This window comes from Dasypus novemcinctus, chromosome 16 (assembly GCF_030445035.2).
Source record: "Dasypus novemcinctus isolate mDasNov1 chromosome 16, mDasNov1.1.hap2, whole genome shotgun sequence".
In the NCBI taxonomy this organism is placed as follows: domain Eukaryota; kingdom Metazoa; phylum Chordata; class Mammalia; order Cingulata; family Dasypodidae; genus Dasypus; species Dasypus novemcinctus.
This window is the reverse complement of record NC_080688.1, coordinates 47,389,284-47,406,568: the sequence shown is the minus strand read 5'-3', so window position 1 is coordinate 47,406,568 and position 17,285 is coordinate 47,389,284.

Sequence of the window (17,285 nt, the reverse complement as noted above, 5' to 3'; positions counted from 1 at the left end):
CAGGTGCAATGGATGTATCACGATGATGGGAGAGAGTGTTGCTGTGGGGGGAGTGGGGGGCGGGGGCGGTGGGGTTGAATGGGACCTCATATATTTTTTTTAATGTAATTAAAAATAATAATAATAAATAAATATTAAAAAAAAAAATAAAACCAAACTCAGGCTGTTTTTTTTTTTGTTGTTGTTTAATTTTGTCACAGTGTTAATTTAAAAAAAAGTTTATTAAAGAAGTTTATTCCCTTCCCAACTCTTCTTTATTTGTTTGTTTATTTGAAATATAGTTTGGCAACTTTACTAATGGAAATTTACACATTTGTAATTTTACACAAACTTTGAAGACCACTGAGATGATGACAGACAGAAAAGTTCATTTAAAGACCGCACAATAAAATAGAAAAATACGTTCTTTAGTAGGGTCAAAGCCATTTTAATTATGAGAACATAATCATGTTTTTCTCTTTCCTTTCCTCCTTATCTTAAAAAAATTTTTTTTTTTATTAGAGAAGGTGTGGGCTTAGAGAACAATCATGCATAAAATACAGGATTCCTATATACCTCCTCGTATTGGTGTGGAACATTTGTTACAATTGATAGGATTTTTTTTGTAATTGTACTAATTTTTAATAGTAGTTATCTTTTTATAGTTGATAGGAAGAGTATTAAAATAGTACTATTAACTATCATCCATAGTTTACATGAGCTGTATTTTTCCCCATATACTACCCCATTGTTTTATTAGTGTCATACATTTGCTATAATTCATGAAAGAACAGTCTTATACTCACGCTATTAACTTGTCTACAATAGGGTTCACTGTGTTATATAGTCCTATGTTTTATCTTTTAATTTTTATTCTAACATATATGATCTAGTTTCCCCATTTTACCACACACTCACCCATATAATTCAGGGCTGTTAATTACTCTTTCAATAATGTGCTACTATCACCACCATCCATTTCCAAATCTTTATAATCAACCTAAATAGAAATTCTGTATATGCAAAAACAGAATTTTCTCTAACCCCAATCATCCCGTTAACGTATATTTTAGATTCTAAGTCTGTGAGTTTGCTTATTATAATTAGTTCATATCAGTGTGATCATATAATATTTGTCCATTTGTGTCTGGCTCATTTTGCTCATTGAGAACTGAAAGTTATCATTGAAAAGTATGAAATATTTTAGGAAATGCAACCAGCTTTTTTTTTTTCATATTATCTTTTTTTTTTTACGATACATCAATCAGACAAAATGTTACATTAAGAAATATAAGAGGTTCCCATATACCCCACTCCCCACACCCCCACTCCTCCCACACTGACAGCTTCTTTCATTAGTGTGGTACATTTTGGTATAAATTTTGGCATAATGTCTTCAAGGTTCATCAATGTTGTTGCATGCATCAGAACTTCATTTTTTTACGGCTGAATAATATTCCATCATATTGGTATACCACACTTTGTTTATCCATTCATCAGTTGATGGACACTTGGGTTGCTTTCATCTTTTAGCAAGTGTGAATAATGCCACTCTGAACATAGGTGTGCAAGTATCTGTTGGCATCCTTGCTTTCAGTCCTTCTAGGTATACACCTACTAGCAGGATTGCCAGGTCATATGATAATTCTATATTTAGCTTTCTGAGGAACTGTCAAAATGCCTTCCACAGTGGCTGCACCATTCCCACTAGCAATGAATGCGCATTCCTATTTCTCCACATCCTCTCCAACACTTGTGGTGTTCTTTTTGTTTGTTTGTTTCCTTAAAGGTAATAGACTTTTTTTAAGGTTTATTTCATTTATTCATTTCTCCCCATCCCCTTGTTGTTTGCATTTGCTGTCTTTAGGAGGCATCGGGAACTGAAACTGGGACTTCCGATGTGGAAGGGAGGTGCCTAATCGCTTTTGTCACCTCCATTCCCTGCTTTGTTGTGTCTCTTATTAAGTTTATTTTTCTTCTCGTGTCTCTTGTCTCATCATTTTATGTGTCGTCTTTTTGGACCAGCTTGCTGTGACTACTCATCATGCCCGCTCACTGTCTTTTTCGGAGGCAGCGGGAACCGAACCAGGGACTTCCAATGTGGTAGGTGGGAGCTCAGTTGCCTCAGCTACATACACTTCCCTTGTTTTTTAACAGTAGCCTTTCTAAGGATATCTCAGTGTGGTTTTGATTTGCATTTCCTGAATAGCTGGTGATGTTGAGCATCTTTTCATATGTTTTTTAGCCATTTGTGTATCCTCTTTGGAGAAATGTCTATTCACAGTTTTTGCCCATTTTAAAAATTGGGTTGTTTGTCTTTTTATTGTTGAGTTTTAGGATTTCTTTATATGTTCTGGATATTAAACCCTTATCAGATATATAGTTTCCAAATATTTTCTCCCCTTGAGTAATTTGTCTTCTCACTTTGATAACAAAGCCTTTTGATGCACAACAGTGTTTAATGTTGAAGAAGTCTCATTTATCTCTTTTTCTTTCATTGCTTGTGGTTTGGATATGTAGTCTAGGAAACTATTGCCTGACACAAGGTCCTGAAGATGCTTCCCCACATTTTCTTTTAAAAGTTTTGTAGGGCTGGTTCTTATATTTAGGCCTTGGTTCATTTTGAATTAAATTTTCTATATGATATGAGATAGGGGTCCTCTTTCATTCTTTTGCTTATGAATATCTGATTCTTCCAGCATCATTTGTTTAAGAGACTATTCTTTTTCACTTGGAGTGGACTTGACAACCTTGTTAAAATCAATTGGCCAGGGAGCAGATGTGGCTCAAGCAGTTGAATGCCTGCTTCCCACATGGGTGGTCCTGGGTTTGGCTCCCAGTGCCTCCTAAAAACAACAAGCAAATAAATGAAAAAACTCACTTAGGGGAGCCGATATGGCTTAGTGGTTGAATGCCAGGTTCCCACATATGTCGCAGGTTTAATCTCCAGCCCTGGTACCTTAAAAAAAAAAAAAAAAAAAAAAAATCAATTGGCCATAGATGTGAGGGTCTATTTCTGAACTCTCAATTCAATTCTGTTGGTTAGGATAGCTATCCTTGTGCTCAAAGTGTGCTGTTTTCACCACTGTAGCCTTGAAATATGCTTTGAAGTCAGGAAGTGGGGTTCTTCCAACTTGCTCTACTTTTTCAGGATGTTTTTGGCTATTGAGGATATCTTTACCCTTCCAAATAAATTGTATAATTGGCTTTTCCATTTCTGCAAAGTAGGCTTTTGGAATTTTGACTGGGATTGTGTTGAATCTGTAAATCATTTTGGTAAAATTGACATCTTAATATTTAGTCTTCTAATCTATGAACACAGAAAGTCCTTCCATTTACTTGGATCTTTTTAAATTTCTTTTATCAATGTTTTATAGTTTTCTGCAAACAGTTCTTTTAAATCCTTCATTACATTTATTCCTAGATACTTGATTCCTTTAGTTGTTATTGTAAATGAATTTTTCCCCTTGATATCCTCCTCAGATTTCTCATTATGTGTAAAGGAACACTTCTGATGTTTGCATGTTGTTCTTGTGCCCACCACTTTGTTGAATTTGTTTATTAGCTCTAGTAGTTTTGTTGTCGTTTCTTCAGACTTTCTATGTATAGGATCATGTCATCTACTAATAGTGAAAGTTTTATTTCTTCCTTTCCAGTTTAGATGCTTTTTGTTTCTTTTCCTTGCATAACTGCTGACTAGAATTTCCTGTACAATGTTGAATAACAGTAGTGACAGTGCGCATCCATGTCTTGTTCCAGATATTAGAAGAAAAGCTTTCAGTCTTTCATCATGGCGTATGATATTAACTGGGGGGTTTTCATGTATGCTCCTTATCATATTGAGGAAGTTTCCTTCTATTCCTATTTTTCTAAGTGTTTTTATCAAGAATGGATGCTGGATTTTATCAAATGCCTTTTCTGTGTTAATGGAGATGTTCATGTGTTTTTTTCCCTTTGTTTTGTTAAAGTGCTTTGCTACATAAATTGATTTTCTTATGTTGAACCACCCTTGCATACCTAGAAGAAAACCCAATCGATCATGGTGTATACTTCTTTTAATGTGCTTTCGGATTTGATTTGCAAGTATTTTGTTGAGAATTTTTGCATTTTTATTCATAAGAGAAATTGGTCTGTAATTTTCTTTTCTGTGGTAACTTTATCTATCTGACTTTGGTATTAAGGTGATGTTGGCCTCATAGAATGGGTTAGGTAGTGTTTCCTCCTGTTCTAGTTTGTGGAAGAGTTTGAGCAGGATTGGTATTAATTATTCTTGGAATGACCGATAAAATTTACCTGTGAAGACATCTGGTCCTGGGCGTTCCTTTGTTTGGAGGTTTTTGATGACTGATTGAATCTCTTTACTTGTGATTGGTCTATTGAGAGTTTCTTGTCGAGTCAGTGTAGATTGTCCGGGTGTTTCTAGGAATTTTTCCATTTCATCTAGATTGTTTAATTTCTTGTATGCCATTGCTCATAATATTGCCTTATGATCCTTTTTATGATCCTTTTTATGGTTAGTTATAACTTCTGATTCTATTTATATGCATCTTTTCTCTTTTCTTTGTCAGTCTAACTAAGGATTTGTTAATTTTTTTGATCTTTTCAAAGAACCAAATTTTTGTTTTGTTAATTCTTTCTATATTTTTTTTTAATTCTCAATTTCATTTATTTCTGCTCTAATCTTCATGTGTGTTTTTTCTTTTTTCCTTCTGCTTGCTTTGGGGTTGGTTTGCTGTTCTTTTTCTAGTTTTTCCAGGTGCGCATGCAATTAGGTCTTGGTTTTAGCTGTTTCATTTTTATTGTAAGCATTTGGGGCTTACAATAAACTCTTTTTTTTAAAAAATAAATTTAATTTTTAATTATCTTTTAAAAAAATTAATAGATCACACAAAATATTTTATTAAAAAACATCATAGGTTCCCATATACCCCATTCCCTACCACCCAACCCCCATTTTTAAAAATTGTATTTTTTGAAGATACATAGATCACAAAAAATATTACATTAAAAAATATAAAAGGTTCCCATATATCCCTACACACCCCCACCCCACTCCTTTCATACAATAAACTCTTAACACTGCCTTTGCTGTATCCTATATGTTTTGATATGTTCTATTCTCATTTTCATTTGTCTCAAGATATTTACTAATTACCCATGCAATTTCTTCTTTGAGCCATAGATTGCTTAAGAGTGTATTATTTAACTTCTGTATATTTATGGATCCAGTTCTCTGTTTGATATAGATTTCCAGCTTCATTCCATTATGGTCAGAGAAGATGCTTTGTTAATTTCAATCTTTTAAAATTTATTGAGCTGTGAGCATGGTGGCACTGAAGGTGAAGCAGGACATACCCCCCCAGGAGCTACAGTCCCATCAACTACAACCAAGAACCTGCTACATCAGGGACTGTCGGTCAGTGTTGCCTGGCACCGGTGTGTCAGGACTGGGGGCACCGCAGTTGGGGTGGGGCACCTGGGTGGCTGGTGATCCTCAGTTTTCCCAAGGGCAGGCAGATCCAGGGGATTCCCACAGGGTCATTAATAACAATAAAGTAAATGGCAAGCTCTGCCCAGCACCTCCCATGCGATTTGCTGCCTTCTCATAGCTAAGAAGGTCAGTCCCATTAATTATTCTCATTTTCCTGAGGGGTAAACTGAGGGTCAGCTTGACTGTGCTCCAGGCTCTTGGTGGTGTTCCTGTATCCCAGGTGGGGAAACTGAGGCCCAGGGGGAGGCTGTGATCTCTTAGGCACACCCTGGCAAGGCCAGAGCCAAAACCCAGAATCCCAAGGAAGTTTAAGGAATGTTTTCTGCCCTTGTTCCTTGCCAGGTTCTCTGGCCTGGAGGGTGTCTCAGGAAGTCTTACCATTTTCAAATGTTTTAAGTAGCATTAAACATTTTATTGTTGGGTACAACTCAGAAAAAATGTAAGAGATGCCCACACCGAGTACCACAAGTAAATTATGTTTAAAACAAACTTTAACTATGAATACATTCGCCTAACACACCAAACTTTACATTTAAAGCTTGTGTATGTGGTTGAAGGAAAATTATGCCTCAGTTAAAAAATAATTCATAAACGTGATATAAAGTGTGAATAATCCAGACAGTTGAAGGTCAATGTGAGATGATAAACCAAGTCTTCTTGCAGACTTCTTGGGGTTTTAGTATCCTAGAACCAGGGGTTAGCAATGTTTTTGGAAAGGACCAAATAGTAAATAGCTGATCTCTGTTCCTGCTGCTTTTTTTACAGTCACTTGGAAACGGAAAAACATTCTTAGCTTGAGGGCCATCTCTGAAGGAGCTGCTGGCCAGATTTGGCCCGAGGCAGTAGAATGCTAGAACTCCTTTCTATGCAATGTGAGATCCCCCACTTATTTGATCAAAGTGTCACTGAGTACATGGTCCATTGCACCCTCTCAGGTTTCAGCATGATGTCTGCTTACTTGGGTGCACACTGTTGAAATCTTTTCAAAAGTGTCTTTACCTGACTCAGTCTTCTTTTGGTTCACAGCATAGCAATGTCTGGATATTGCCCTAAAAGCACCTGAAAAGATGCACCTCATCGTTAACACACAGGGAAATGCAAATCAAAACCATAATGAGATGCCACTTCATACCCACTAGAATGGTTTTATTTGGAGAAAGAAAGAAAAAATAACGAGTGTTGGTGAGGATGTGGAGAAACTGAAACCCTTGCACGTTGCTGATGGGAATGTAAAATGGTGGAGCCACCGTGGAAAGCTGTCTGGAAAGAACTGAAAGCAGGAACTCAAACTCATATTTGTACTCCAATATTCATAGTTAAAAGGTGGAAGCAATCCAAGTGTCCATCATTAGATGAAATGGATCGACAGAATGGGGTCCATCCATACAATGGGATATTATTCAGCCAAAAAAGAATGACGTCTGATCACGTGACAACATGGATGATCTCTGAAAACATGTTGAGAGAAACAAGTCAGACACAAAAGAACAAATATCATATGATCTCAGTGATAAAAATAATTAGAGTATGCAAATTCATGGAGACCGAAACTAGAATACAGTTTACGAGGGACTGGAGGTAGAGAACAGGGAATTACTGCTTAATGGGGTCAGTGTTTCTGTTTGTGGCAATGAAAATGTTTTAGTAGTGGGTGGTGGTGAGGGTAGCACAACATTGTGAATATAATTAATGCCACTGAATTCTACACATGAAAGTGGCTAGAATGGGAAAGTTTATATAACATTTATTTGTCACCACAATAGAAAGGTTAATAAAAAAATGTATTGAGACTTGTTTTGTGACCCAACTTGTGGTCTATCCTGGAAATGATTCATGTACACTTGAGGAGAATGTATATCTTGTTGTTTTGGAGTGTAGTGTTCTTATGTATCTTAGGTCTAGTTCATTTATCATATTACTTAAGTTACGTGCTTCCTTATTGATCTTCTGTCTAGATATTCTTTCTGTTAATGAGAATGGAATATTGAAGTCTCTACCTATTATCGTAGAGGTGTCTACTTCTCCCTTCAGTTTTGCCAGTGTTTGCTTATATGTTTTGGAGCACAGTAGTTAGGTGGATAAATACATATGACTATTATTTCTTTTTGGTGGATTGCCCCTTTTATTAATAAATAGTCCTTCTTTGTCTCTTACAACAGCTTTTGACTTAAAGTCTATTTTGTCCAATATTAGTATAGCAACCCCACCTCTTTTTTTTGATGACTATTTGTATGAAATATCTTTTTCCAACCTTTTAGTTTCAAACTATTTGTGTGTTTGGGTTTAAGGTTAGTCTTTTGTAAATAATACATAGTTGGATCATGCTTTTATATCCAATCTGCCAGTCTGTGTCTTTTGATTGGAGAGTTTAATCCATTAAGATTCAGTGTTATTACTGTAAAAGCAGTTCTTACTTTAGCCATTTTGTTCTTTTGGTTTTTATATGTCATACCTTTTTTACCTTTCTTTTCCTTTACCGCAACCTCCTTTTTTCTGTATAGTTGATCTTTTGTGTTGTATCTGACAGATCTCTTTCTCATTTCTGTTTCTGTGTGTGTGTGTGTGTATATATATATACACACATAATGTATTTTAATTTATTTTTAAAAAATACTTAGATTACATAAAATGTTACATAAAAAAATAAGGGATTCCCATATGCCCCACTCCCCACATCCCCCATTTTTCCCAACACTAACAACCTCCCTCATTAGTGTAGTACATTCATTGCAATTGATGAACACATTTTGGAACATTGCCACTAAGCATGGATTATAGTTTACATTGTAGTTTACACTCTCTCCCACTCAATTCTATAGGTTATGGCAGGATATATAATAACCCATACATGTTGTTGGAATGTTACTTAGGACAATTCTGAGTCCTGAAAATGTATTACATCTCTTTGTCCCTCTCCCTGACTTCAGCACCTCCAGTGGCTACTGTCTCCACATCAATGATACAATTTCTTCCATTGCTAGAATCACATTAAGTCTATATGTTTCTGTATATTTTTCCCATTTTTTATTATCTTTTTAAAAAGATTCATAGATCACACAAAATGTCACATTAAAAAATATAAGAGTTTCTCATATACCCCACTCCCCACACCCACTACTCCTCTCACCTTGACAACTTCTTTCATTAGTGTGATACACTCATGGCATTTGACGAGTACAGTTTGGAGCACTGCTACACAGCATGGATTATAGTTTTAAAAATACTTTCTTGTAGTAAAAAATACTTTCGTTGTGTTTATATTATTCAACTTAAATCTATAACCTACTAATTTGAAAAGACAACAACTTAGCGTCAATAGCGTTCACATTCCCTGCTCCCATATCTCTCTTTATGTTGTTTTTGTCCCACTTTATCACTAAATATTTTGCATGTCCATTATCAGGAAATATATGATCCGTCTTTTTCTCATTATTTTGACTCTCATAGGAATTAAAAGAGTTGAGTTGTATATTGAGGATACAACTATATTGGGTTTTGCATTTACCCTTTTAATTACGCTTACTGACGATCTTCCTTTCTTCACACTACTCCAAGCCACTCTCGCTTGTCTTCCTTTCAACCTACAGAACTGCCTTTATTAATTCTTGTAGTGGAGGTCTTTTGTTGAAGAACTCTCTCAGTTTCTGTTTATCTGTCCCTCATTTTTGAAGGACAATTTTGCCAGATAAAGAAGTTTGGGCTGGCATTTTTTGACTTTCAGTATATTAAATATATCATACCACTACCTTCTCATCTCCAGCTTACTGGCAAGAAATCGATATTTAGTTGCATTGAGGATGCTTTGTATGTAGCAAATCGCTTTCCCTTGCTATTTTCAGAATTCTCTCTTTATTGTTGGCATTTGACATTTTGTTTAGTAGGTGTCTTGGACCTAGTCTATTAGTATTTAATCTGTTTGGAGTACATTGCACTTCTTGGACATGTATATTTATGTCCTTCCTAAGATTTGGGAAATTTTTGACCATTATTTCCTCAAATATTATTTCTGCCCCTTTCCCCTCTCTTTTCCTTCTGGGACACCCATGATGCATATGTTTGTGTGCTTAATCTGTTACTCAAATCCCTGAGGAACCAGTCACTTTTTTTTTTCCTATTCTTTTCTCTCTGTTCTTCTGATGGCATGATTTTGATTATTCTGTCTTATAGTTCACTAATTCTTCCTTCTGCCTGTTCAGATCTGTTGTTATATGCTTATGCTGTATTTTTAATCTCTATTATTGTGACTTTCATCCCTATAACTTCTTTTATGTTTCTTTTTATACATTCAAGTTCTTCTTTAAACTCACACAAGGTTTTAATAGCCTTTATCTCTTCATATATATTTTCTTTCATCTCCTTAAATTGATTTACGAGATTTGTTTGAACTTCTTTAATTAGTTGTTCCAAACTCTATGACTCCTCTCAAGTTTAATTTGTTCCCTTGACTAAGTCATATCTTACTGTTTCTTAGTATGGCTTGCATTTTTTTTTTTTGCTGATATCTGGGCCTCTGTTTATTGTGATAAGTAAATTCTGAGGGTCAGTTTTTCCCTCTTTTCTAGGGTGTTAGTGTTGATTGCCTTTGTGTTAAGGCTCTTCTTTGACATTTGGTTCAAAGTATTGTTGACCTTTAGAATAGTCTGTGTCTAACTGATCAGATTTTCTCAGCTCCTCTTCATCTGATTCTTGCCTTTGGTATGTGGTATAATTTTTATAATTACCCCTTACATGCAATTATTTTATTTCCAGGAGTAAGCTTTTTCCCCCTTCTGTTTCTTCTCCAGGAATCTTGACCTATTGCTTCTTCTCTTTCTTTCTTTTTTTTTAGGTACTGGGGGCAGGGATTGAAACTGGGACCTTGTATGTGGGAAGCTGGTGCTCAACCACTAAACCACATCTGCTTCCCTGAGTTTTTGTGTGTGTGTGTGTGCTTATTTTGCTTGTTGTTTCTTCTTGTTTTTTTTTTTTTTTTCAGGAGGCACCAGGAACTCCCATGTTGGAGGTAGGCACTCAGTGGCTTGAGCCACATTTGTTCCCTGTTCTGCTTATTTTTGTGCAGAATTTCCCCCCCCAATAGCTTTGATTTGTTTAAATTCTCTCCCTCAGTTAATGCCCCATTTTCCTTACACTGTTCAGTTTTAGGAGCTTCCCATCTAACAGTAGCTCAGATTAATCCCCCCCCCCCACTTTTTTTTTTTTCTGTAAGGTTTTTCTACCTCTGGTTTCTTCCTCCATAGAGTACCCTGTCCCTGGAAGCCAAATGTGGGCAATTCAGAAAGGTGGGTCAATCCAGAAAATTCCCTCTTGTGTTTAGGTGATCCAGCCAGGAGAAACTGAATTGAATGAACAGAGAACTTGCCAACCTTTCTCCTTGGTCTCTCTTCCTCCCTAAGGGGACCTTTTGTATGCAGCACCCCTCAGCGGCTTGTGTTCTGCCCTGGTTATCTGTAGTCCTGGGTCCCTGTGCTTGGATATGCATGGGATTCTATTAATAACTTGATGTTATAAGTACCTCTATCATATGCATCCCTGGTGGGTGGTGGGAGGGATATGGGCTGTTGCCTCTTTGCAACTCCTAAGCAGTTCTAGACTAATGGAGGGGAAGGAAAGAGGACTGGTGTGTCCAGGACAGAAGTTTCCTACTTGATATTTTTCTTTTTCTTTGATTCAGCATTTGTGAAGTCCTTCTCCATTCTCTACTATCCTTCAGAGTTCTAAGCAAATGGGGTTTGCCTTTTTATTCACTGAATCTCTGAAGTTTTTTCAGATGTCTTTATATATTGCCATATTGATGACATTACTCCTCAGATTGGATTTTTGTTGTTGTTGTTGTTAATTTTTTCTTTTCTTTTTTTTTTATTGTTCATTTTTAAAAATTTTAGTTTTTGTTTTTCAGACTGGGTTTTTAAAGCTGGTTTTCAGCTTTGTGGAAGTTAGCAACCTGATTATAAATGTCCAAGAGATCTTTAGTCTCTAGTGGTAGTAGCTCAACTACTTAAATTCACACGGGACAATTCTAAACATCTCCTAAGCATATTTTATTGTCTGAAAGCAAGGTAAATGTCATCTTGCTAAAAATAATATTTTAGGTTTCTCTAAATATTTTTATAGACAAGATAGAGATACATGTGTACTTTTTTTCTAGTAAGAAACACATAAGGAGAATAAAATTGATATATTAGATGATAGTCGTTAATACACTGATTCATACATCTTTTGCCTTTGAGTGGCATTTATTGAGTACTAATAACCCTACTTCATTGGGGTTGTTGTGAGAATTAATTTATTTCATAAGTTTTATTTTAGATGCATATGTATTTTATTTATTTTATGTTAAAATATGTAAGATGTTTTATTGTCCCTGGTACATATTAAACTCTTAATATCTGTTAGCTATTATGTATTATTCTCATGTATTATGTATTATTATTATGAAATGATCCCTAGGTCTAAGTGTTCAAGGTCACACAATATGGTGGTTGACCAGGTTTGGAATTCACATCCACTGATTCCAGTCCTTGTGCTTTCCACCTTGCCACGATGACTTTCTATCAGATCTTGGGGTTGGGGCTATCTCTAGCACTACCTTATGGGAAAATTTGTCTGTCTGGTATAAGGCAGCCTAGCAGACCCAAGGACCCTGCACATGCTTTGTCACAGGGAAGAACAAATGGACCAACAAATGAACAAGTGGAGAAGACCAAGATTAGTCCAGAATTTACATTTTATTACTTCTAGGTACATGACCTCTCCTTTCCAGCAGTCTGGGATAACTCTCAGGGTAACCTTGAGGAATCTGAGAATTTTTGGCCTGTGGAATCACAGATTCTAACCATAGGAAGATGTCCCCAGGACAATGAGAGAGGACAGTGCTTTGTTCAATGTGTATTCTAGATATGTAGAGGGGACATAGAAACAAGGATTTTTTGATAACTGTGTGTCCTTTCTGATAGTGTATTATATGTCACCAGGGAAATAAAAATTCTGGATGTTTCATACAATCTCTTTAATATAGGTGGCATAGGGGTTTGGCTGTGACTGAGGATGCTGATTCTAAAACTCAACAGATGTAGATCATTCTCAAGCAATTAGCTGGGACAGCAAAAACAACAAAAGGAAAGTCATTATGCAAATACAAGGCAATTCAATGCCATTCTTCTTGCGCAGATAATGTCAGAAACCTGCTATACACCCAAAGAAATGGATGATAGATGCAAAATGTTTTCTTTCAGCACAATTCACCCCATTCTGACCCAGCTGTTCCCATTAAGCCAGGCTAACAGATTTTGCTAAACAAAGACCAGCAGATAATTTATGATATAAGTGAAATCCATCTTCTCAATGTCTTCCTTCTAATCTCTGAAGATTTTATTCCTAAATTTTAGGGTCAAGGAGACTCAAGGAAATAAGCAAGGAAAATAATCTTTTAAATCTATTACCTAAATGTAAACCAAAACTGTAAAGTTCCTAGAAGAAAACATAGGGAAACATCTTTAGAACTTTAAGTTAGGCAACGTTTTCTTAGATTTGACATCAAAAGAATGAGCAACAAAAGAACAGATAGATAAATGAGACTCCATCAAAATTAAAAACTTTAGTGCATCAAAGGACTTTGTTACCAGATTTTGTTTAGGTTCTTTAACTATGTTGCAGAAATGAATTTCAAGAGCACATTGAGTGAGTTAGGCCAGTAATTTATTCAGGCAGGAAGGGAAGAGAATGGGAGAAATAACCTCCCAGGTAGAGAGGAAAGAGGTGAAAAGTAATCAGGGGTCCCAGGTAGAGAGGAAGGGAGTGAACAGTGATAAAGAGGGTACAGGTTACAATTTCCCATTATAGGTTATAAATCCCCAGGTTTACTTGCATGGTGATCCAAGTGGGGGAGAAAGCAACCAGAACAGGGGTCCAGAGGCAAGAGTGAACTCCAGCCTGGTGCCGCTTTTTGAACTGTTAATTATCCCACCCCTTTGTTAATGGTATGGGAAGAATTCCAGCTGTTTACTGTTTTGTTTGCTTATTTCTCCTATCAATCTCCCAGGAAGGCCCAATGATAAAGTCCTTTTGGGATATCTGGGGCTTCTCCTGGCTTCTGGAGGAAGTCTTCTTCTGAGTGGCAGAATCTTGGGGAGGGTCTTCCAGCAGCCATCTTGGGGGTTACTGACATCCACGTGGACTTCTTGCCAGGTTCCAGATCCATCTATTGATTCCTTATCTTACTAGCCTGCTTCAACTTTATCAAGAAAGTAAAAAGCTTCTATAATGGGATAAAATATTTGGAAACCATAGATCTGATAAGGCTTTAATATCCAGAATATACTAAAAACTACAATTCAACCACAAAAAGACAAACAACCCAAATAAAAAATAGGATAAAGACTGCAATAGACATATGTATTAGTCAGTCAAAGGGTTGCTGATGGAAAGTACCAGAAATCTGTTGGCTTTTATAAAGGGTTTTATTTGGGGTAAAATCTTACAGTTACAAGGCCCTAAAGAGTACAACTCAAGGTTGCTTTCTCACCAAAGTCAGTTGCTATGTGTTGAAGCTAGATGATTGCCTATCTTGAGAGGGTTTAGCCTTCCTCTCTCTCAGCTACAGGCCGGCATAGGGTTTGTTTCTTTCAGGGCCCTCTTAGCTGCTCAGCCTTTCTGGTCACTTTACAAGGTCACTGTTTACTATCAGGCAAAAGGCTCATTTCTCTCCAGGGCCCCAGGATCAAATGTGATAGAACGCTCTCTCTTTCCGTGTCTTCTTCTATGTGTGTCCATTTATATCAGCCCACCAAGGGGGTGGGGACTCAAACAGAGTCATGAGGTACTGACTTAACATAAGCCATAATTGTAACAATTTAATCAAAGACATCTCAGCTGAATCTAATACAATCGGAGGGTATCACACCTAGAGGAATAGCTTCGTTTACAAACATAATCTCTTTTTCGGGGATTTGTAAATAATCTCAAACTGCCACAACATATCTCCAAAGAAGATATACAAGTTGCCAATAAGTGCATGAAAAGATACTCAACATCATTAGCCATTTGGGAAATGCAAATTAAACCACAATGTGATATCATTTCATACCCATTAGAATGGCTATATTAAAAAAACAAATAAACAAACAAACAAAAGACACACACACAAAAACAGAAAATAACAAATGTTAGTGAAGCTGGAGAAGTGTTTTATTCCTCTAGGTTCTTGGCTATGTTGCATAAAAGAATTTAAGAACATGCCAGTTTAGTTAGCCCCATAAAAAGAATTTATTGGGAAATGGGGGAAAAAAACAGAGTTTGCTGGGAAATGGAAAAGAAAGACAAAATATGCACTGAGATTTGGCATGGGTACCTCTAGACAGAGAGTGTGGGCTTTGGCTTGTGTGGCCACCTTTTAAGCTATTAATTATTCATCTCCTTGCTAATGCTAATGCTAATGCTGATGCTGTTATTGGTTACCCCCCAATGGTGGGGGCCAATGGTAAGGCCTTACTGGAATATCTGACACCTCCCCTCAGCCCTGGAAGAGTCCTAGCTGGGACTTCAAGCTTTCTATGGGGTCTCATGGCCATGTTGTGTACTAGCTATGTGGTGACTCATCTTCTCATTTCCCTGTACTCAACTTCCTCCTCAGAAAGTTTATGCCCTGATTCTTAAGGGGGTGCTGAGGGGTGATGGTCATTCTTCTATAGTTACTTCCTGCTGGTTAGGGCAGTAGTCTTTCCTGAAAGGGTGTAAACTTCTCTGGCTATTCTATTGAGGTTGAGGGAAGATGGATCTGGCACCCTGGTTGGAAATGGATGAAATCCCTGTATGACTAATAAGGTGTTGATTCTGTAAGAAATAAACTTAATTAGAATTTTAAAGATACATGGTCCCACTAAAAGGATAAAGAAAATGGTGGTAGGTGGGCCCAAAAAGGGGGCCAGCCATGACATACTGATGTGGGCTATGGGTGGAAGGCTCTTTGTCTCTTCAGAGATAACTAAGTTGTTTGACTTGTGGGTGTGGAAAGGTAAGAGGCTGCAGTCCTGCCCTTAGGGACAGTGGAAGCGGCTCCAGTCCCAGGAAATGTTTAACAATGCAAGGGCTATAAACTTTAAGTATTTAGGGGAAATGCAAAAAGTAAATATGCTAAAAGCTTATCTAGAATATCTGGAGTCCATGCTAAAAGCTTACCTAAGATGTGGAAGAGATATATGCTAATTGAAGCCTATTGAGAACTGAAACAAAGGGACCATTTGGCCTTTCCTCTCTGTATAAAAGACGTTTGAAAATCTTGTTTGGGGCTCGGGATTCAAACAGAAGTTCCCGAGTCCGGCCGGCCGTCAATAAACCATTTTTCCTTCTCAAACTCATTCCTGAGTCCTGGCCTCTCTATACTCAAATAATTGGACTTCTCTTAAATTCTACAACAATACTAGACCACAAGAGTGAGAAAGGTCAGGTGCTTTCAGAGTTTGCATCCTCCCAAAGTGGATGGGAAAATAACGTTCTCTCTTGAGTTCTTTTATGTTGTTGGTTAACTCTAGGGAGAGATTGTGGTAGACCTCATGGGTTTGGGAGTAACCACAGTAGTGGTTATACTTAGGACAATTAGGAGAGGTGTGGAGAGGCTCTGCCCTAGACATAAATTTAGAAAGACTGTATAGGCAACAACAACACAAGCATATGGCAAGCAAAATAAAGACAATACTTAAGAGAGCCATTCCTTTATCTTATAGGCATGTTCATTAACTATGTAGAAAATGAATTAAGTTTTCCAGGACTTTTAACATGTTTAATATCCCTCTGCATATGATCTAGAATATAAAATATGTTATCATAATCCTCCAGCATATATCTAGAACAGGAGAGATATAGGTACAGCACTTAATACTAATCAATGCACAGTTCCTCTTTGAGCTGCAATTAATAGATCTAAGCTCCAGGTTTGCAATATCATATATGTTATTTCTCCTTGGGAGCAGATCACAATGCCAGTTGTGTTTGTTTAAGTTTTGCTCCCAGTACTCTGGTAATTTTTCTTCACTTGGTATGTCCTTTACACAGCCAGCATGCTGCAGCAGTTGACCCTAGAGAGACTAAGAAGGGAAGACACCAGTAGTTCCCAGACTGGTACATAGCACCCTTCAGCTGGAGGCAATGTCCATTGTACATCTGGCCATATCTAACCATTGGCAGCTGCTGCAGAAGTCTGAAACTGCTTTGTACTCTCCATCCACTTCAGGAGTATGTTCAGAGATGTAGTAAATACTTTTATTCTTTAATTATTATTATTATTTTTAAAAGATTTATTTATTTTTCTCCCCCCTACCCAGTTGTCTGCTTTCTGTGTCCACTCGCTGTGTGTTATTCTGTGTCCCCTTCTATCCTTATCAGCAGCACCAGGAATCTGTTTCTTTTTGTTGCCTCATCTTGCTGCGTCGGCTCTCGATGTGTGTGGCGCCATTCCTGGGCAAGCTGCAATTTCCTTTGCGCTGGGTGGCTCTCCTTACAGGGCGCACTCCTCGTGCATGGGGCTCCCCTATGAGGGGGACACCCCTGCGTGGCAGGGCACTCCTTGTGCACATCAGCACTGCGCATGGGCCGGCTCACCACACGGGTCAAGGAGGCTGGGGGTTTGAACTGCAGACCTTCCGTGTGGTAGGCGGATGCCCTATCCATTGAGCCAAGTCCACTTACCTCTCTTATTATTTTAGATGTCAGTGACCAACCTAGCCAATAACTCAAATGAAGAGACCACATGCAGTGTACTGAGGGCCTGATGTGAATTTACAAGAGAGTTTGACAATACTGAAGTCTATTTCTTAATCTTTAT